This window comes from Kogia breviceps, chromosome 11 (genome assembly GCF_026419965.1).
Source record: "Kogia breviceps isolate mKogBre1 chromosome 11, mKogBre1 haplotype 1, whole genome shotgun sequence".
NCBI lineage: Eukaryota > Metazoa > Chordata > Mammalia > Artiodactyla > Physeteridae > Kogia > Kogia breviceps.
This window is the reverse complement of record NC_081320.1, coordinates 53,473,291-53,494,903: the sequence shown is the minus strand read 5'-3', so window position 1 is coordinate 53,494,903 and position 21,613 is coordinate 53,473,291. Positions and strand designations below refer to the sequence as shown.

At 41.3% G+C, this 21,613-nt stretch overlaps 1 long non-coding RNA gene across 1 annotated transcript in view; it reads right to left on the bottom strand.

Moving 5' to 3' along the window:
- Positions 1–4,991, bottom strand: part of LOC136792086 (uncharacterized) — a 332,264-nt gene extending 327,273 nt beyond the window's left edge. Inside the window, exon 1 of the long non-coding RNA XR_010835248.1 lies at positions 4,898–4,991. This is a non-coding gene — a long non-coding RNA (uncharacterized lncRNA). The remainder of the gene's footprint in view (positions 1–4,897) is intronic.
- Between the last annotated feature and the right edge of the window lie 16,622 nt (positions 4,992–21,613).

The following is a 21,613-nucleotide window of genomic DNA, read 5'->3' as shown; positions in this document are numbered from 1 at the left end:
ATGTTCCCCTAACTTTCACTATCACCTAGTTTCCCTGAAATTCTGCTCAGGGGAAAAACCTAAAGGAAGAGAACAAATTTCATTTCATGCAAGATTAAAGAGACCAAAATTCATTTGCTTGTGTATAATGACCATGCTACTGACTCACCATTACCATCTGTGGGGAGGATTTGTACTATTAATAACTTTTTTCATTTTCATGTCTACTCTCCACTCACCTCCCCAAAACACATGCACATAAAACACACACAAACACACACACACACACACAGTCAAATCCATCACAGAAAGAAATAAAAGGCTAAACTAAGGCTAGAAATTTTATAATTTACTGGATTACAGAGATTTACTCTGTGCAAAGCTAACTGGCCATTTTTTTATTATTGAGGTCCAACTGACATATAACGTTATATTAGTTTTAGTTGCACAACATAATGATTTGCTTTTTGTATATGTTGTGAAATGATAACCACACTAAGTCTAGTTAGCATCTGTCACCACACGCAGTTACAAATTCTTTTCTTGTGATGAGATCTTTTAAATTAGCAACTCCCAAATATGCAATACAGCATTATTAACAATAGTCACCAGGCTGTACATAAGTATCAGAAGGTATTTATGTTAAGCTAACTGGTCTTATAATAACTTTATGCACTGGATGCCTCGTTTAGATACGTACCAGCTATTGTCACTACATTCTAAAATTGGCATCCTCAATCATTTTTGAAGTCTCAAGAAATACTCTTCTCTTACATAGCTATATGGCATGAGCTTATGAAATATATCATTTAAATTAACTGTGTTTGGGGGCACATTAAGAATTCTGAGACAGCTCAGGGTATCCAGATGTGGCATTGGCAAGAATTATAAATCAGGGTACTAGTAAATATATGAGAAACTGAAGTCTTTATAACTCTTTATGACTAGCTACAAACTATAAGCATGAGGGTATTTAAGTGAATAGGGATGCTTCTTTCTACATTTTCCAAAATGTCTGGAAAATAGTAGCACTTGTCTTTCAAAGGTAGGAGGAGACTCTCTGGATAGAGGTGTTTGAGTTGCCCTATTGGCTGACCTTACTTACAAAATTCCATTTCTTAAAAAAATTATCAAGAATTAAAATCCACTCATACCCACGGAGGTATGTAGGAAAAAACAGTGCTCTGATTTCATGTGAACACAAAGAGTACTTTGGACATGCAAATCCAGTGGGTGATACATGTAGATAGGCCATAGCAAGTTCAGGTTCTCCAGATCAGAGCATTTCCCCCACCATCCCAACCCTAATGAGCTAACTAGTAGTTTACCTGGAACAGACCTACAGTCACCAGTAAGGGAAGCATCAAAGTTTCAGAAGTATTGCCAGGACTAGAATGATCAAACAGGCATTTTTCTAGAGTCAGGTGTAAGGTTGAGTCTATTGGCTAAGGCATGAAAGGCCCCTGAGCACACGGGGCCCATAAATAACCATTATAACAAGAAATAGTTGCCAGAAGAGTTCTGATATTAGAAGAGGAACTTTCCCCTCCCATACACCAAGCTGAAAGCAACTTAAAAACAGAAATGGTCTGTCAGTTAAGTCTCACCACTAAGTAAAGCAGTGTCTGGCCATGGTGGTAACTCATTAAATGTGAGAGAACCAGATTAACTTTTTATTGTTGTTGTTTAATTTCTCACCCTGATGCTGGTTAAGGCAGAGGTAGAGAAGCTGGAATCATCTTCTACCCTTTGAGTTTCTTCCCCTAAAGAAAAATTTCAGTATTCCAAAACTAAAGAGAGAGAAAATCATGGTGACACTGCTGAAAATATGCCCAGCGTTCAAGGTCTAAGCATGACAAAAACAAAGCTGAAGACGTTCAACTCTAGACTTGAGGACTCAACAGTTCTTTCGTCTGCTGTGGTAAAATGGAGGGAAGGAGAGTCACAGGGGTCTGACCTATCTCCTGGTATGTGCACTCACTTCGCCTCTCACCAGTGGATAATTCCAATTAGAGGAAATGGTGTCACAGTACAGACATACAGAAGGGTGTGCCTACATGGGAGGGCCAGCAAGCTGTCTCCCATGAGGCCTCATAGGGCCACGTTCATTTTGGTGGTGCATTTACCCTGATGGACACAGGCAACTGCATCCATGGTTAACTAGGATTTGGTCTGCATTTCTGACACCCCTTGGGAACTGATTTGTCAGCACACCAAGAACAGCCCACATCTTACTAGTAGGCTCATGCAAGTCAAGTTCAAGAGAGTTATAAAACCTGAGTGTTTATTTATTCACTTATAAGGAGAAATACTACTCTCATTTAGACCAAAATCCTTGGGTCTGGCTGCCCAGGTAGTTTTCCTCCCAAGGCTAGAGCCTCGTGGTAAGGTGAACTCTCATCAGACGCTTGTATAAGTCAGAACAAGAAGAATCAGTTGTATGGTTGTCACACAGATGGTGTTGCCTAACATACCTATCTTGCCCACAGCATCACATTAGCAAACTGGGGCTCCTTCTCCCCTGGATGGTACTTGGATGAGCCATAGTTTACAGCCGGGATCCTCCTCTTTTTCTACTTTTATACCTGATTAGTCCCTCCTCTGGTAAACATATTATTTGTGTAATTTTGCCACTTTAGTGACTTGGCTTGCAGCCAGGTATTTCTGAACTTGAAAGTCATTCCATCAGTGTAACGAGGTTTCTCTTTTCTAAGCTCTGACCCGGTGGATGTTGACTTTAGAGTTTAACCCTCAGGAAGAATTCTTTTTGTCCTTATTTATATGTTTCTGGATAGGCATCTGTAACTCCTAAGTGATGGCAATGGTATGTATCTCATTAAAATTATGTTCCAAAAATTAAGTACTGGATTCTAAAGCATTGGAAATAAGTAACCGTGTATACAGTACCTGTCATAACCCTCCAACAATCGAAATATTGTTTACCTGAATCATTCAGGTATCTGACCCTGTTGGCAAAAGCCTGTTTCCCTGTGGGAAAAATGAGACCTTCACACTAGGCGGCGATTAATCTGCCTGGCCAGCAACAGAGCAGAGCTTCCTTCTTCACTGCAAATGCAAATCAGAATGAAGAGACTCTGACATCCCTGGTGAATATTGATAGAACACAATTGAGAACCTTGGGCCTGCTGGGATCAGTACTCAAAAACAGTGCTTCAGAAACCTACGAAAATTAGGGACGCTTCTCTTCTCTGGCCTCGGTTGTTCTCTGATTCTTTCGATCACAATGAGTCAGATATTACAGGACTCAAGAGAATGAGTCCAGTCAAGGGGTTTCAGGCTCCCCTAATCCCCTATGCTAAGCAGTCAAGTTATGACCCACTCTCGGTGAGGGAGTCTTCAATGGACATAGCAACCTTGTACCCAGAGATGCAGGGGTGGGGCTCAGCTGGAAGTGGGGTAGCAACAGAAGGAAGACCAACCTCAGAACTTTCCAGCAAAGGGATGTAAAGAGAGAAATAATCTGATTCCTTTTAATACCTTCCCTGGGGCAGAGGCTAGGCCCTATGATAACATCCAATCACAGCTTCTCTACTCCTCATCTGGAATATGAATTTCTCCCCAGTTGATTTATCACGATATATACAGCAAAAGCACTATCAGTTGGGATTTTATACAAAGAGACTTAAATAAGGCATTTGTAGCAGTCACTCATTCTTTTCTTTAATGCCTATATTTTGGAGAGGGGCACACAGGCCTTCAAAACACCTTGGTTAAAAATGATAGGCAGGGCTTCCCTGGTGGCGCAGTGGTTGAGAGTCCGCCTGCCAATGCTGGGGACACGGGTTCATGCCCCGGTCCGGGAAGATCCCACATGCCGCGGAGCGGCTGGGCCCGTGAGCCACGGACGCTGAGCCTGTGCGTCCGGAGCCTGTGCTCCACAACGGGAGAGGCCACAACAGTGAGAGGCCCACGTACCGCAAAAAAAAAAAAAAAAAAAAAAAAAAAAAAAAGATAGGCAATCACCAATCTGCCATTCCCCCTGATTTTCTTGAGAAGTGTGAGGGGTCTCAGGTCCCATTTAAAGGATAGACCTGAGGTCTGGCATAGAAAATACTGTCATATGGACCTTGAGCCTGCCATTGTCCACAAAGGGAAGGGCCAGACCACATGCTGAAAGCTGGCACTTACACATATGCGAGACACTTAATTGCTTGGACAATTTGTTCTCCTTGGCTCTGGCGATCGAGTTGGGAATTAAGCAACCACAGCATCTGAGAGTCAGGGTACAGGGATCCTAATTATTAACAGAATGACCAGTTGAAAAATCCTGTAGCCAAAAGAGACATTACGGAACCTCTAATCCAGTGGATTTGTAAGCCCTTTTTAATAATAACTTATTGTTCATCTTTAAACAAAATTTTACATAGAAACATTATGTAAAATTACATAATAATGGAACAGACTGGATGGAAGCGGATACCTGGCCCTGAAGAAAAGCAGCTTGAAAACTGCTGGTTAGTAACATCCACCCCATTTCACACAAGCAAGAACCGGGATGCCTCCTCCAGAGTCTCATGCGGGATGAGTGGCTAAGAGGAAACTAGAACATGGTCTTTGAAACCTTAATCGAGCACTCTCTCCTTCTCCGAAGCAAAGCTGTTCTTCCAGAAAAGACCATGTGGAATTGAGGAGAACCAGTGCCTACTCTCTCCCTAGTCGCAGTAGCACCCTAGTAGTAATAGCTGGGTGCACGGTATTAATTGCAGCAGTAGTAATGGTAGTGGTAATAGCAGCAGTAGTAGCAGCAGCTGAGGTAACTCATATTCAGAGATGATGCATAAGGTTTCGCATTATATCATTTGCTAGTCAGAGCAATTATGCAAGATAGATAGGGAAGAAAGTCATTATCCTCAGTTTACAGATGAGGAAACAGGCCCAGAAAGGTTAAGTGACGTACCTCCTCGAAGTTATTTGTACCAAGTAGCAGAGCTGGGTCATCAAGTTCCAAATCTTGTGCTCTTGGTCCTACTCTGTAACATCGTCCTTCTATTTCTAATACCAAACTCTTCCAGTTTCCTTCATTTCCTGAAAAGCAGGAATAAAAATAGACCTCATTGAAGAAAGCAACCATTATGCTTGAAGCAATTCAGAGCCTCTACAATGAGGACCTAGAGTGGGATAATGAATGGAAAACGTCTATTAAAGCATGAACTGCAAAAAATCATCCATATAGGCTTTAAACATTTATTTTATCTTAAAACTTATAAAAGTAGTTTATTGTCTTTGAATCAGCTGTTCGGAGTTCAAGTCCTCTTTCCTGCATAAACCACATCCATAGCAGCCATCAGCTACAATTTCAAATTTCAGTTTCTTTAAAGTGGGGTGAGAACTAAAACACTTGCAAAGCAATGTGAATGTAAAGTGCTCTTAATTTTTATGAGCTTCCCCCAATCCTTTGCAGATGTCTTACACACGCCTAATTCAACAGCACACTTTTTTTCAGTGTCTTGATTTCATCAAGTGGCCCCAAAGCAGGCATTTCAATAACAGAGGAGCAACCCCCTTCTTCTTGCAGTCATACTTCATCAATTACTAAATATTTAACTAAATCACACAATAACAATAACAAGAAAAATATGTATAAACCCATTGGAAAACAAATGAACCAGGCTATGTATTAGCATAAGGTTCCACTGATGGTGACAGAAAGGCAATTGCATATGAAAGAGTATCCTTCCTAGCCACACACATACAGCAGGCTGTGGGCATCGTCCAGACCATTTTCAGTTGACAGAGGGCACTGCTTAATCGCACAGGCTGTTAGGCAGAGGTCTGTCTGCCTAAAAGACCTCTATAGAGAGCTAGTCCTGAATTCTGAAGTAATTTACCTTGGTTATGTTACTTTGCAGATGTGCAGGGAGGTTGTTTCATTGATCCAGCTTCTTCTCCAAGCTCTCAAAAAAATGAAAACATTCCTTCATTAAAAAAAAAAAAAATTAGGGAACTCCTTGGCGGCCCAGTAGCTGAGACTCCATGCTTTCACTGCTGAGGGTGCAGGTTTAATCCCTGGTCGGGGAACTAACAACCCACAAGCCACGCGGCGCAGCCAAACAAACGAACAAACAAATTAAAAACTCTACCTCTTTTCACCCATTGCATCCATAATTAATACTCAATATGAGACCCTCCCCCTCACAGATCCTTCAACAAATGGCACTGCCCAGAACACCGGGATGAGGAGAACAGACACTGTTTCAGAAATGTAATGTGTGGTGGCTTTCCTAAGCATCCTGAGTCTGGTCAATTATGTGGTTCTTAAATTCTGGAATGCCTTATGGAGTATGTGAGTTGTAAATGTGAATGTACTTGGAAAAGAAATGTAAAATGTGCTATGTTTTAAGTTGGGTACTCTTATTATCACTTCATCGTTTTCAGCAATGACCTTTCTCTCTCTGCACTGCACACCTCCCTCCTGAGAATAACTTCCAGCCCTGGGCCATCACTGTTCACAAGCTTAGATTTTCTAGGACTTCAGGGGCAGCGAGATCCACACTGATGCTGTGGTTAAGGTTCACAAGCCTTGTTGACCTTAGAATGTTCTGAAAGGGACCCCAAAATTGGAAGCTTTGGTAGGTCCCCAGCATCAGGAACTGTAGAGGAAGGAGAAAATGTGTTTGGTAGCTGCATTCTACACAAATCTTCTATTACCCTCGAAATGGTCCAATTGAAAAATGGCAATATTTTTGTATGCTGGCCTCAAAGTCCCTGCTCAAAGAATGCTTGTAGCAAAGCTGTATTTCCACTTTGAGGGCTTTCTGAAGAATGCATTTAGGTAGGGAGCTAGCCTTTTCTTCCAGAAACAGCGAGGGCTATCCGTCAATCTACCGGCAAGCCACTCATCAAGTTCACTCGACAAAGGGTTAGGGCAGCAAGTCCCCACAATAATGTGGAAACAGAAATACTGCAAAGTAAAGGCTTATAAAATAATAAAACTTCTACTTACTCCAGATACCTCCCGGTGCCTTTGGCAAAATACCTTAAGCATCCCACATACGGCGGGCATTGTCTTTATAAGATGGCACCTCATAAAGTGGTATTAAATATCACCAACGGGGCTTCATATTTCATCCAGCAGGGTTTAGGCCAGGCATGTTCTATATCACACATTATTAGAATGACATCTGCTTTGCAAGTTGTGTACCCAGGAGCCTACCCGGATCCCTCATTTCAGCATTCATTCTCGAGGCTTCTGTGCCTTCATAATGCCTAATATGTTTAACTCATTTTGAACAGAAGTCTAAAGCCTGCCACGGCCCTCTGGCCAAAACTGTAGCTGTCAGACAACGGAGCCAGCTATCAAACATTCCTCATTTATCATTAGTGGTGATGCAGTTGTACAGAAAAATGTGCACCCTGTACTGAGAGGCTGTCAATTGTTCCCCCCTATAAAACTCCTCTTCTCAGAGAGGGACATTTCTCTGTGGAGGCCTTGCCATTACATTTCGCTACTTTTCCCACAACGTTGAATTTATAATGCAAAGAAAATGGGGAACATATATTCATCCAAATGGCCTCTCTGCTACGAGATGAATAAGGAGATCATCAATGGCAGCGTCAGTGCAGGGCTGTACGTGCCATTGAGGGAAATTAATAGAATCAGTCCAGAAAGAGTAAAAAGGAAAAAAAAAAAAAAAAAAAAAAGAAAGAGGGAAAAATCACCCACAGGTTCTGTGCTGAGGTTGAATCTTGAATAACAAAGGCATGCAGCTGAAAGTTGGAATTCTCTTTGGAATTACCGTTTTGCCACCAAAGTAGGATGTGTGGGCTACAAACCTGCCTTATGAGGCAAATTTCTCCAACTTTCTGCTCCCCATTTGACTCCTGACAATGGCTCCTTTTCCTCACCTGTAAATGGTACCTCTGAAATCAGCTTCCAGCCCCAGAGGCCACCCAAATTTTTCATTGATGTTTACAGAATGCTCATGAAGGGTCTTCATATTTTAAAACACAGTCAGGTGGTGCTGCTGATTAACATCATTATTATTGGGCTTCTGACTATAATAGGATTGTGAAAATCTTCCCTTACCGTTTGATTCCTCCTCCACCCACATGGCCGTCTCTTCCCTCTCAAATGTTTTAGTCCTCCTTCTTATAATTCTACTGGGTGAAAAATGGACTCAATTAAATGTATCCGAGATGCCTCCAGGTTTATGCCTGTGTCTTCAAAGAGAGAGTGTTAGGGTGGTTATAGTAATGATAACGCATCCTTGTTGACTTCAAAGGGAGAGGCATGGCACATAGATTTATTCCCATGATATCTCTATCAGAGCAGTTATTATCCCATCTTAGAGATGGGAAAACAGAGGGTCTTGCCCAAGGACATGGAGAGATATCAGTCCCAGACAGAGAATGAAAGCACTGTTATAGGTTTCTGAGTCTTTCCCAAGTTCAGACCATTTTCCCTCCAGCAGCAACAACAAATCTCATCCTCAGAAGTGAGCAAACTTCAGGGCAGGTAGACACAGCCAAAAAGAAGTAATCTATTCGACACACCCTGTAGGGACACCAAGCTCTTGAATGCCTATGGGATGAGATGGGGAATGGAGGGGTAAATATTTGCTCTCCACTTGCCTTTTCTTTTCCAGAGCCCAATCCTGTCTTTATCCACGGGATAATCTGCCCCACTGGGATGGATGGGCTGCAGCCTTAACATGGGTTAGGGCAGCTGATAATCAGCCCTTGGCTGAAATAAACTCCCAACAGTCTCATTTCCTTCACGTCGCACCCCTCGAGGCTTTCCACCTGTTGGTGATTTTCCACCCCTCCTTCCTGAATGGGGAAAGGAGTCAAGACCCCCAATGGCCCATGCATTCTCTGTGGGTAACTGTGCACAACGCAACTAGATAGTCTTCAAGATACACCTTGGCTGACTCTGTACAATCTCTTACCCAAAGTATGCCCTATATTTTCTAGTCTCTAAGCCAGGAGTTTCCAAACCATTTTGTCTCATTTCCACAACGGTGTTTTTCCTGTTCAGAACTGTTCTTCTCTCCCAGTTATTTCCAGGAGCTCATACATCAACAGCTGAACAACCTGTTCTCTGCCCCAGTGTTTTTCCTCTAAAACCATCCTTTACTACCAAACACTTGCCCTGGAAACACATGATGATTGACTGCCCTCTTGGTTATAGTCTCAAAATATAGTCTTCAGTTTCCCTAATCTTCTTTAATTTTCTCTTCCTTTCCTCTAACTCACCCTTCACCTTTTTTCACCCACTGGCTCACAGTGATCCAGGGTTACAAAGTCAAAGCATGTTCTCCATCTGACCTTCACGGGGAATTTATGGTTTCTAGTGGAGCTGTTCTACTGAAGACTTGATTCAACTTTAATATTTTTTCTTTTGGCACTGTTCATTCCAACTCAAGGCTGGCAAGTTGGCATTGCAGCTGAACTGGCGATAAATGGGTCAATTCAATTAAATTCAGAAAGTGCTACAGTGCTGTGTAATTCATTAAGCACTGGAGATATGTAAGATACCATCCCTCTCCTCAAGGGGTTTATAGTTTAGTTAGAGAGATAACAAAGAATGCCTGTGAACTTGATACATAATACTGCAGAGTAATAAAATGATAAGAGTCTAAGGAGATGATAAGAGCAATAAAAGGTCAGAAGAATGGCCTATGTAGACAAAAATGTAAAGGAAGTGCTTTATGGAGAACATGAGTCTTGTTCTACACCTGGAAGGCACTGGGGGATTTAAATGATTAGAAAAGATGAAGGAGGACATTTCAACTAGAAGTGACAGCAGGATGAAAGCCCATGAATTAGGTCATTGCCTTTAAGTCATTTGAAGAAATAGAAGCAAAGAACCCTGGGGTCACACAAGCTTTTTTGTTCATTACCTTAGTCATGGCTTGGAAGAACTTTTTATCTTTTTTTTTTTTTTTTTTTTTTCCTGCAGTCATCATCTTTCTCATTGGTTCAACCACAGAAAATTGCAGACCCAAGTAGTAAATGGATTTCCACTGGGCTGGTGGTTCTGGGGAAACAAGAACATACTTTTATGAAGGTAATCAGTTGGTCACAGCAACTGTGACTCTGTAGTTAACTCTACAGATATTCAGGGAGCAGTGGAGAATGAGAGGGAGTGATCTTGGACCCTCCTGACTGCAGAAACAAACTGACATCTTCTTCATATAGATCAATCACTCTCTAGCCTGTCAGGGTTTCTGAGTGAAGTTGTGCCCCTACAATACTGCCATAGTATCTAAAGAAGATGCTCAATCCCAGTACTGTGTGAAGGTCCAACCTCAACAAAACTGTGAACCATTATCATTTTTACTAACATTACCTCCCCCACTGCATCATCCCCACTTCCTAGAAGTCTGTACTGGGAAGACCAAGAAAGAAATACATGTGGAAGAATGTGTGCATTTTACTAGGGGATTATTTCTAAATTCAAAATTCAGAACAGTAGTGCATCTCTAATAGTGATATTTCAGACACTGTAACAAGCTGACAGAACAGTTCTTTTTTTGAGGGGGGGGCAGACTTTGAGGTGTCCTTAAATTATCTATGTGAGCAGCATTTTCTCTGCCTATTTCTAAGTCCAACCTTTACCTCAGAATCCATCTTGATAGAGACAGGTAAAGGCCTAGAAAAGTATAAGTTTCATGAGGACAAGGATTTTATCAGATCATTACATGCTGAAATCCTAATGCTATCAGACAGTCTACATTTAGCAACTCAATGACCGACCTCCCTAAGCATTTCAGGCTGGCTCTTTGGAGAGTGCTTCAAACTTGCCCCAAGAAATACAAAGTACAGATTTCCCTGGCCTCAGAAATCCCTCCATCTGTCGCAGAAGCTTTCTCCATGCCTTTCTGGCAGTCATTTCAATTTCCATGACAGAAAAAAAAAAAAAGAAGTTGTGGTCTGTGCCACAGCTTGAAGGTTCATTTAATGTAGATTTTGATGTGTGAACTGTACAATAACCCCAAGTTGGAGGTGCATTTTTTATATTGAAGGTGAGAGACCAATTAGTAGCTCTAACTCCTTAAGCAGATGGTTATCATATGATAACGGAGGTGCCTGTCATGTCCTTTGCCATTACAGAGTCATCTTTTTCCTAATATCTTTCTCTACAAAGGAAAGATATTATGCAGACAGATTGCATGGCCTAGATACCTCTATGAAGTTGAGTTTCTAGCAGGACATGTGGAGCCTGGGAATCTTGTTCTTGAATTACAGGTCATATTCAACTCCTAAAAACTGTCTCCAAGATAAAACACAAGGGAAGAATTTGAGGGCAGGCAGAGAAATAAAGCTGATAAGACTCTTAGGTTCTGGGCTCCATCTCAAGCTAGAAATCGTAGACATGCTATAGTTGGCCCTCAAATACCTGCAAAGGATCTTTCCCTTCCACATGGCTTGGAAACGCACACTATAAAGGAGGAAACATGGATTTGGAGTCAAAGGATCTAGTTTGAATATCAGCTCTGTCCTTTACAAGCTGGGTGACTTGAATCCACTTGCTTGAGCTCCCCAGCCTCAGTTTCCTGTTCTATAAAACAGGACTTATAATAACATCTTTAGAGAGGGATGAAGATTAAGTGAAGTTTCAAGTGAAAAATCATGACATCTGGCACTTTCACCTTCCCTCAAAATACCAGGCAGGGAGGACAGCAGCACAGGGGTCAAAGTATAAGGTCATCTGGAGACTCTCCTCTTGCAGCCAATGCAGCTGTTAGAGCACAAATTCAGGAACCTGATAAATATGGGGTTGATTCTTGGTCTCACCACTGGTTGGGTTGTGAGCTTGGGCAAGATATATAAGTATTCTGAACCTCAGTGCCTTGATGTGCAAAGGTGAGCAATATCTACCTTGTACATAGGACTGATATGATGATTAAAGGAGAAAATTCACTTCAAGAGCTTAGCAGAGTGTCTGGCCCATGATACACATATCTATTCCTCCTTTCCTTCTTCTTTCCCTTCCTTCCCTTTCCTCTTGTTCTTTTCCCTCTTCATCCTCACTTACTCTTTGATGTACTCCAAGTTGCTGTCATTTTCAATGTCCAGAATGGACTGTACCAAGGCTTCTGTCCCTGGAGAGCCTCAAGCTTTCCTCTGTGCTCAGAGAGTGCAGTGCTCCATTCTTGAGAAAAAGAAGTGAAGGCAGAAGGAATCCTGAGGACCTGGATAGGGGTTGCTGTTTTCTAGGCTGCCTGTCCTGAATTCAAGTCCTTTCCCTCTTGCTGGCCCTAGTTTCCTCATTTATAACATGGGAGGACAAGCAAGAATTCTCTGGACCTCCTAGTTGAGATCTCACCTGTCTACTCATGTAGCCCTCTTCTGAAGTTTCCCTTCCTCTCTTGCCATCAAACTCCTATCCAGGGATCAAACTCTAGCTGAAACACCTATACTACATCCCCAAAGTTTACCAAATGAATGCACAAATGTGCATTGAGATTGGACCACTCAAAGAGGATTTACTAGGAGTGTGCTCTGGTCTCCATGACTTCGAAAAATCTGTGCTGATCCCTCAGTCTTCTGAATTTTGATGGTCTCACAGTGCATGCAACACAATTTAATATTTACTCTCTCCAACGGCTTCTTCAAGGCAAAAACTGTTTTACTTATTATTAAACCTTACTGCCTAGCCCAGTGCCTGGCAATTTATGTGTTTCACAAATGGCTCCCCCAAACTTGCATGATTAAATGACTTAAGTATTTATCTTATAGGAAAATCTTGGCTAATGACTAGGTAGTAAATCAGTTGAGGCCAAAGATTCTAAACATTTTTTGTATTCTGTACAGCATCTAGCGCTGGGTACAAAAATGTAGTAGGTACTCAAAAACACATGGTGGTCCTTATATTATAAACTTTGTCTCTACATTTATGAGGAAATTCTTCTGGACAACTCAAGGACCAAGGAATGGTCTTCACCAAAAGCCCAGAGCTAGAACTGCTCTTAAGGCTCACGCAACTAGGACCATCAGTTTGAATGGCCCCTAGAGGGTCTGCGGAAAGAAAGAAAGTGGCTCTCCATAAGGTTATAAAAAACGACCTAAGACCTATATGTATATAAACAAGCAATCCAGAAACCCCTTTCCTCACCATCACCAGGAAAGTCTCCTCCATCCTTAACACGCATGCATATTCCACTCTTTGATGGTCTGTCTCCTATAAGGACTTCTCTGACGTTCAGCATCCCTTTCCTTGTATAAAACGGTAGAGATTTGGGGGCTGGGCGGAGAGAGGGTGGCAATGTACTTTTTGCCTTGAGCCCTGTACCTGCTCAAAGGATAGTTCAATATCTCTAGGGATGACTCTGATGAAAGTGGTCATCATATAGGTGTCTCCTTCCCCTTCCCCTCCCCCACTTTCTCCTCTACTTCCCCCTCTTCCTCTTGCTCCATCTCTGCATCCTCTTTCTCCTCCTTTACCTCTTCCATTGGTGCTCTTCCTCCACAGATAACTTGCACCAAAACAGATGCTACACACAGGTTTCCCGCTCCTGGGTTTGAGCAATTAGCCCACTCAAAATATCCTGGCCCTTGCTGAAGTGGGAGGAGGGATGGGCGGGGGCGTTGGGAGAGTAACATCTACTCTGCTTATTCTTGACCTGCAAGCACAGCCCGCTTTCTTCTCTTTGAAGGAGACCACAAAGACTCAGTAACTCTCTGGTGAAGACTGAGATGCTGTGACACTGAAACTCCTGCTGACTGATTAAATATTGAGGAAGAGAGTCCATGGATTGACTTGCCCTCCGTAAAATAAGGTTTGAAATAAAGCCCCTGGAGGGTCACACCCCCTAGTCTGCCGAGGGCCATGTTCTTTAGGGCAGGACAATTATAATTAATTGAGTGATCCCACAGAAAGCATACATGCAAGGAAAATCCCCGCAAGTATCATCCCTTTGCACATCTACTAAAACTCAGCTGGGCCTTCAAAGGGTTAAGCCAGGATCAGCAGACCAAGGAGGCCAATTCTGCCTGTGGCTACCACCAGTCAAGTCTGTTGCTGAGGGCTGTAGACACAGTCTGTACTTTCAACTCAGCACAGTTCTTTTTAAGAAATAATTACTCCAAGTTTACAGTGGCATCAAACTGATAATTCAGAAGTATGATTGCTTCCCCAGTTAACTAATCAATCCCTTACCTTTAAGGGTAGAGACAGAGAGAGAATACAGGAGCAGATGAATAATCAAGTGAGTTCCATTTCTTTTTTTTCTTTCTTAAAGATTATAGCTGTTTTCTTGAATAAGTTTTCAAATCATACAAAATAATAAATGATGCCTATGAGATTTTTACTCTCCTTCCCAGGATTACCGTAAGAATTGATGGAAGCTATATTCCTTTGATATGTATGTACACAGGTACCTTTTCTGAATACCTACCAAGTGCCAGGTACTGAACTGAAAGCTTACAACACATCCTTCCATTTTATCGGGGATTATTTCATCTTCATAGCAGGCTGCAGTAAAAGAGTCGACCTTGTAAGGCTGTTCCTAAGTTTCTTTTTTTTCTGCTATGAATAGGCCATTTCTCATAATCTCCACCCCAGGCTGAAAAATTTTCAAATAATTGATTTGCCACATTTCTTCTTCTTCTTAAGCCTGAAAATTACATTAACTATAGCACTTGTCATTTTGGGCCCTGCTTCATCCTGGCATCAAGCGAGGCACTCATGGTGAGTCAGAGAGGCGCCAGCAGTGCTACCTGTTAGAAAGTTGAGTTCATAACACAGCAAGGAAGCTGACGCTCCAGGTGAAAATCCGTGAGTGGCACCCATGCCTTTTTCATTCTATCCATCCACCCATGCAACCATCCATTCGACAACAGCAACTGAATGCCTACTACATGCCATCCCTGCCTTCAATGAGCTTCCTGTCTAGGGCAGGAGAAAGACATAATCAAAACAAATACAATACAAGTCACGATGAGGGGAGGTTCTAAAGGGAGCGCAGACAAGAACGCTGTTGCTTCTTACTGAAAACACTGGGAAAGGCTTCCTAGAGACTGAACAGAGTCTTAACACTTCAAAACAGCACTTAGAGATTATGCTCCCCATGACAAAAGCATCACATGTTCAATATTCAATTGACAATACTTGAATATATAGAAAGGAGACAATATTTGAAAATATAGAAAAGCACAAAATAGAAAAATCACCCCGAATCTGACCTTCATTCCTTCTTAGTCTCCTGAAGTGTATAAAACAAAAAAGTGTAAGTCTCTTCCTCCCTGCTCTCAGTCCCAGCTTACAAAGTGTTATCAGTGCAGTGCATAGGCTTTAACCCTTCTAATTTGCTCTCCTGTAAATGTGCCACTCTACCTTCTCTCCCAACACAAGCACAGAGGTTAAGAAAACTAGCTCTGAAATCTAACTGGCTGCCTTCAAGTCATAGCTCAACCACCAACTAGCTTTGTGACCTCAGGCTAGTTACTTAACTTCTCTCTGTGTTATTTTTCTAATATGTAAAATGGTGTTTATAAAAGTAGGTATTCTAAGTCTGTTTTAAGAAATAAATGAGAAAATGAATATAAACAGTTCCTGGCATACAGTAAATACTCAATAAATATAGCACTAGTACCTCTACATATACACACATAATACTTTGTTTTAAAAAGTAAAATCAAGTTATATATCTTACACTATGTATGTTTTCCAATTAACAATGCATATACTTCTTTTCAGGTACTAGTCAATTTGATTCCATTTCAATGACTATATTACAGGATTATTCCAGAATTTATTTAACCAATCCAGATCATTACTGAGAAAGCCCTGTACCTATACTTTTATGCATCCCTCCTAATATTTATGTAGGGCAGATTCTTAGAAGTGTGATTTCTAGGTCACAGGGTGTGTGCATTTAAAATTTTGATTAGATAGTACCAAAATAGCTTTCAAAAAGTTTGCACAATTTTAATCCACTGATTATATATGAGAGTGCCCATTTCTCCTACATCACCAATAGTAGCATTTGTTACTATTTTTATTTGTGTTTATTTAAATGATTGGCCTATGGAAAGGGTTTTAAACACTATCTAGCACATCAGAACACCAAAATTTAAATAAAATGTTCTTACTGATAGAGCAGCGTTTCATGTTTACTGATCATAACTTGCTATTCCTTGAATTTCTTAGTTTTATCTTTTGCTTACATTCCCATTGTATTTATTTCTTTTGATTACTAATTCATGGAAGTCTTGTTTGTATGGTTGAAGTATGTTGAAGTCCTGATATAAGAAATAAGCAAATATGTTCTCCCCATCCTGTCTTATAACCTAGTTTAATGTGAAGCAGAATTTAGATGGATGAAGGTTTGGTGGAATTTCAAGAAGAGGGAAGAGCATCTGCAAAGCCATGGCTTTTAAATGGAGCTCAGATTCTGAGACTATGGAGCTTTTGTTGGTGGAACATACATGGATATGTACTAGAAAACAATTCACATATAATCGGCCTTAAATGCCATCCTGGAAAATGTGAACTTTATTCTAAAGGCAACAGTTAAGTCATCTAGGACTAAAGAACAAAAGAGTGGTAGAACCACACTTAGACTCCTCGCCGTGGATGAGAGTTCTTAAACTGTTTGAGATCAAGGCACACCACCATGTTGTCCAGCTTCACTTCTATATGGTTCAGCCAGCATTCAATTCTATAGCAATAGTGGTCCCCTATCATTACACAATGCAGATGTTGGTCAGGGATCCTTAGGAGATTCTGAAGAAACTTTCCAGTGGAGTTCACACACACTCGGAACTTTGCATTTAATTTTATAGTTTTCGGAGATACAATGGCATCTACTCACTGACTTGATTACATAAGAGAAACCCCTATTCTAGGGCTTTAATGTGACATTGGAATTTACTGCTTATAGAACTTGAAACTATGGTATTGTTTGGGTTAAGCCAAACTATGGAAAATTTAAAACTTTAGGCCAAATTCACTTTTAGGACATGGAAATGTGCTCTGGAAGGCAAGGCTGTTCCTAGACAGCATTCTAAAGCAGCATCATACAACAGAAGAATAATGCAAATTCCAAATGTGAGCCAAATATGTAAGTTTAAGTTTTCTAATAGCTACATCACTAAAGTAAAAAGAAATAAGTAAAATTAATTTTAGTACTATATTTTATCTAACCTAATATATTCAAAATATAATTATTTCACTATGTAATCAATATAAAATGTTATTAGATATTTTACATTTTTTTCATACCAAGTCTTAGAAATCTCGTGTTTATTTTATGCTTACACTGTGTCTCAGTTTAGATTAGTCACAGTGTCTAGCGGCCACTATACTGGATAGCACAGTTCTAAAATATCTCTTCATATTTCCTTTTCTTTAAGCCTGTTTTCCTGCCAGAACATCCATTTAAACAATCAAACTCTCTTCTTAGACTTTCTAACTATAGTCTAAGCATAAAGTTTTCTCTCCATGGGTCATAATATTTAAGCTTGGCATACCACTGCAGAACAGGAAATGTTAACTCAGTAGGGGAAAAAAATCAAGTATCAGAGAAGAAGAGAGAAACATCTCTTTCAAAGCAGGGAGTGCTTCATAAATCACAGCATTTGGGGGGACATAGGGGCCTACAGCTGGATCTTCATGTGGTTGTTCTTTGTCGCACTACCAGGGAATTCCACAGTTGGGTATTGCATAGATGGGCATTTTCTCCACTTCCGTTAGAAGTCTGAGACAACAGTGAAAGTTCCCAACAACCAGGACATCCTAAAATAACAGAATACCAGGCTAGCTCTGTCTATCTATGTCATCTTATAGCTGGGGAAAAAAGAGCCTCAGAAATGTTGTCTACGGACAAATATTATATGCCCAGAATCAAGTTTATTTGGGAGATGGTGAGCAACATAACATTACTTATCCATGTCCCTAAAAAACAATTTAAATATAAACATGACTCTACAAGTTTTATTGAACTGAGGGACAGATGTTAACAGTTAAATATGAAGGAAAAGGAAAAATAAAACATCTCTTCAACTTTGTAGAAATAGCAGCGTTACTTGCTACACCTAAAAACACGATTAAGCAGTGCAGAGAATCATCCTATGGTCACATGCCACTGAATGACATTGGATTTGCAGGGGCTCAGAGACCAAGAGACTCAGGGAACCTGGCGCAAGTTCAAAACCCTAGGAACTCTCCATTCTTCCCTTCCAAATGAGAGAAGGACATGCTTGGTAGTGTCACGATTTCAGCTATAAGCAGCAGCCTTCTAATTAAAAATAAACCGAGTCCATTATTTGTATTTACAGTTTTTCCACAACTTATCAGCAATGTGAAGATAGGGGGAGATGCTGGAAGCATATGTTTAAACATCCCAAATGCTTCTGAGAGCACCATTAGAGTAAACATCCTGTGAACGTGGTTCTTTACCTTCAATGCCCATCTCCAAAGGGCTTCCTAAGCTGTGTGAGGGCAGCACTGGCAGCATAAACATATTTATCTTCTGAAGGAATGGTCCAGAAAAAACACGGCTACAATCAAATTAGTATCTAGAAAGAACCATGCTTTTGACGCCAGACTTTCCCTCCTGCAGTATACTTTCATTTTTCCCCCTACAGTTACCGTATAACTGTGGAGAAAGGGAAAGGCAAGCAGCACAGGCAAAGGGGAGGTGGGGTAAAAGGAAAAAGAAAATGTCAGAGAGCTTTCTGGGTGGGTGCAATGGTTGAATTTCAACATGAAAATGTTCAATAAATATTTGCTGAATGAATCTTCCAAAGTCCAAAGGCCATCTTCCAGACAAATGCGTGTGATATTGTGGGACGTATACGGTAGTTTCTCAGTCTCAGCACTATTGACATTTTGGGCCAAATAACTCTGCTATGGTGACTGTTCTGTGCATTGTAGGGTTAGCAGCATCCTCTACCCATTAGATGCCAGTAGCATCCCTGTATTCCCTCCCCACCGTTGCAACAACCAAAAATGTCTCCAGACGTCGCCATACATCCCCTGGGTGTAAATCACCCTTGGCTGAGATTCACTAGTGAATGACGAGCCTTCATCCATTCATGTATTCAACAAGTCTGACTCATGTATTTAGCCAATCTTCTATTTGGAACACTGATCGATGTACTTGTCCCTACCCTCAAGTAGTTCCCAGTTTAGTGTCAGAGAGAAAGTTTCAAGTGAGAAGACATGAGAGATTGCGGCTTGACTCCTTAAAAATGGGCGTGCACTCCTTTTTAAGGACATTTAGAAAACGTACCTTTAATTGCAACAAAGGTCATACACTTAGAAAAGTTCTTAGAGAAAAGCCCATTAAACTTAGTGAGGGTTTCTGCTCTGCTAGTAGGTTACATATTAAAGATGAATTTGAAGGCTCTCAGAGAAGCAGCAAGCCTGGCCCCTATACATCTTTGATGACTTCATAAAAAACAGGGGTGCCACTTTGTGACCTGTGTGGGTCTACAAGAAGATTGTGTAACATGCAGTATGCCTTCGATCCAAACAAACTCCCAGATTATTAAAAGGATGTTTTTTTTTTCCCTCTCGAGGCCAAGGTAAGTCACCAGAGCTTTTTCCCTGTTATTAACCAAGCACTAGATGTACAAGGCTTAGATATTAAAAAGCATTAGCCAAGGCATCATGGTCATCTAGTTTAGAGCAAATGCAAAAATTGAGGGAGAAGCTGCATTACTTACAAAACAAGTAAATGGCCTGAAATATTAGGAGCTGCGTATACAAACCCATTCAATTTTCTGTGGCCAAGTGACCAGGAGGTAGAGCCAGTTTCCTAAGCACCTGAGGGCAGCCTCTCCCCAGTGTAATTCTAAATAGAAAAAAAAAAAGAATGTAACTACTGACTTATCTTGACCCAGAACTGCCAACAAATCTCTCCATTCTTTCAATAATCTGGGTGTTTATTTCCACCAAGAAGCATGGTGCTGTAGCACAATGAAACAGGCCCTCTCCTGAGCTCTACAGCCGCCCCCGCCCCTCAGAAGCAAGGTAGCTCACGCTGCACGCTCATAAAAAGGTCACCTGCCTTGGTGGAAACCAATCAGAATGTTAACAGCAAATCCAAGTTCAAGAAGTATGTAAACCTCAGGAACCCATGAAAACGCCCCAAAGCTGGAATCAGACTGTCTCCATAGGTTTTGAATGACAATTCTAACACAGATCACACTGGCAAAAGGAGTATGAGGAAGGACAGAGATGACTGTTTTAGGCCAAAAGGAGCCCCAGTCTGACACTCTTGTTGATGGCCTTTTACTTCTGCCGCCTGTAGAGGTTTTTCAGACCAAAGCCCACTTCCTGCACGTCTCACATCAGATTTTTACACTTTTCCTACTAAGACAGCCCCTAAACACCCAGAAGAGGAGGAAGATGGTACTGGACAAACGATGCTGGAAAATTGGAAAACACTGCTTCCTCTAGACGTTAAGAGACCCTGGGAAGTGCTTTAGAAGATTCTCTGACTGGAGCTACACCAAGACAAACGTGCTGGCAGGGGTTTCCCTTGGAGCCTTCTATTGTTTTATCAGGAAGCATCCACCTGACAGGACTGGGAGGAATGTCATCTCTTGAATGGTTCCATCAGCTTACTGAGGACTCTTTTTGACTTACTTTCCACCTGGGGCCTAGACATTGAGAATGACCCTAGACAGACTCTAAAGTCAGCCTCTTACTATTTATTTTCTTTGATGATGCAGCCAAGGGTCCGCATTCTCTGACTGCCTTCCTTAATGTGAACTACTTAAATGCGTTATTGCTGCCTCACATTTTTGCATTTTGAGTGGGGAGCTGTAAGAAGAATAAACTAAAACGACAACTAATGGTGACATTTGATCCGCGGCAGTGGGTAGGGAAGATCTGACGAGCTGAACCATATTATACTTGAAGCTGCCATTGCTTGACCACCTACCTCTGTGTGCAAGATGGCTAACTGTCTACCAAAACTCCCTGGTCCACTTCCACAGGGCACAATTTTCACTAGGAAGTTGGTGCCCCATCAGATAGCATATTTCCCAGCCCATCTTGCATCAGGAGGGGTCTGAAAAGGTTTTTACCAATGGAATGTCAGCAGTTCAGTTTGGGGTCTCTGAAACAGCAGCCCCTGTCTGCTGGCTGTTTATGGAGGACTCCAAAGCCATAAGGAATGGCAAATCCATAAGATGGGAGAAATCTAATCCCATATGGAGCAAAGCTTTCTGAAAACCAGGAATACCCACATAGGACTGTTACTTAGTGAGAAATAAACTTCCAGTGTGTTCAACTGCTGAAATTTGGCGAGTTATTTGTTACAGTACCTTACTCTTGTGTTAGCTTAATTCACACATTGGGCCAACAGGAATAAAAGGAAGTGGGAAAAGAAACCAAAATTTATGAGTATCTACTAATATTTACTGAGAATCTGGGTCTTTAGTACTGAGTTACTCTGTCCCTGCACTTTCATGCAAGCACTTCAGTATCATATCAAATTCAATTCCATTTATCAAATTTCCTGAGGATGTCTAGCAGACTAGACCTGAAAATCAACCCCTGAAGACACTCCCGTTTCCTCTGAGTTCTGAACAATCCGATTCAATCATTATCTATTGAGCACCGATTATATGCCAGACACTATGCTAGACCCAGCAATACAAACATAGTCCCCTTCCTCAAGGAGCCCATTTGGCTTCCATTTCCAGTCTCATT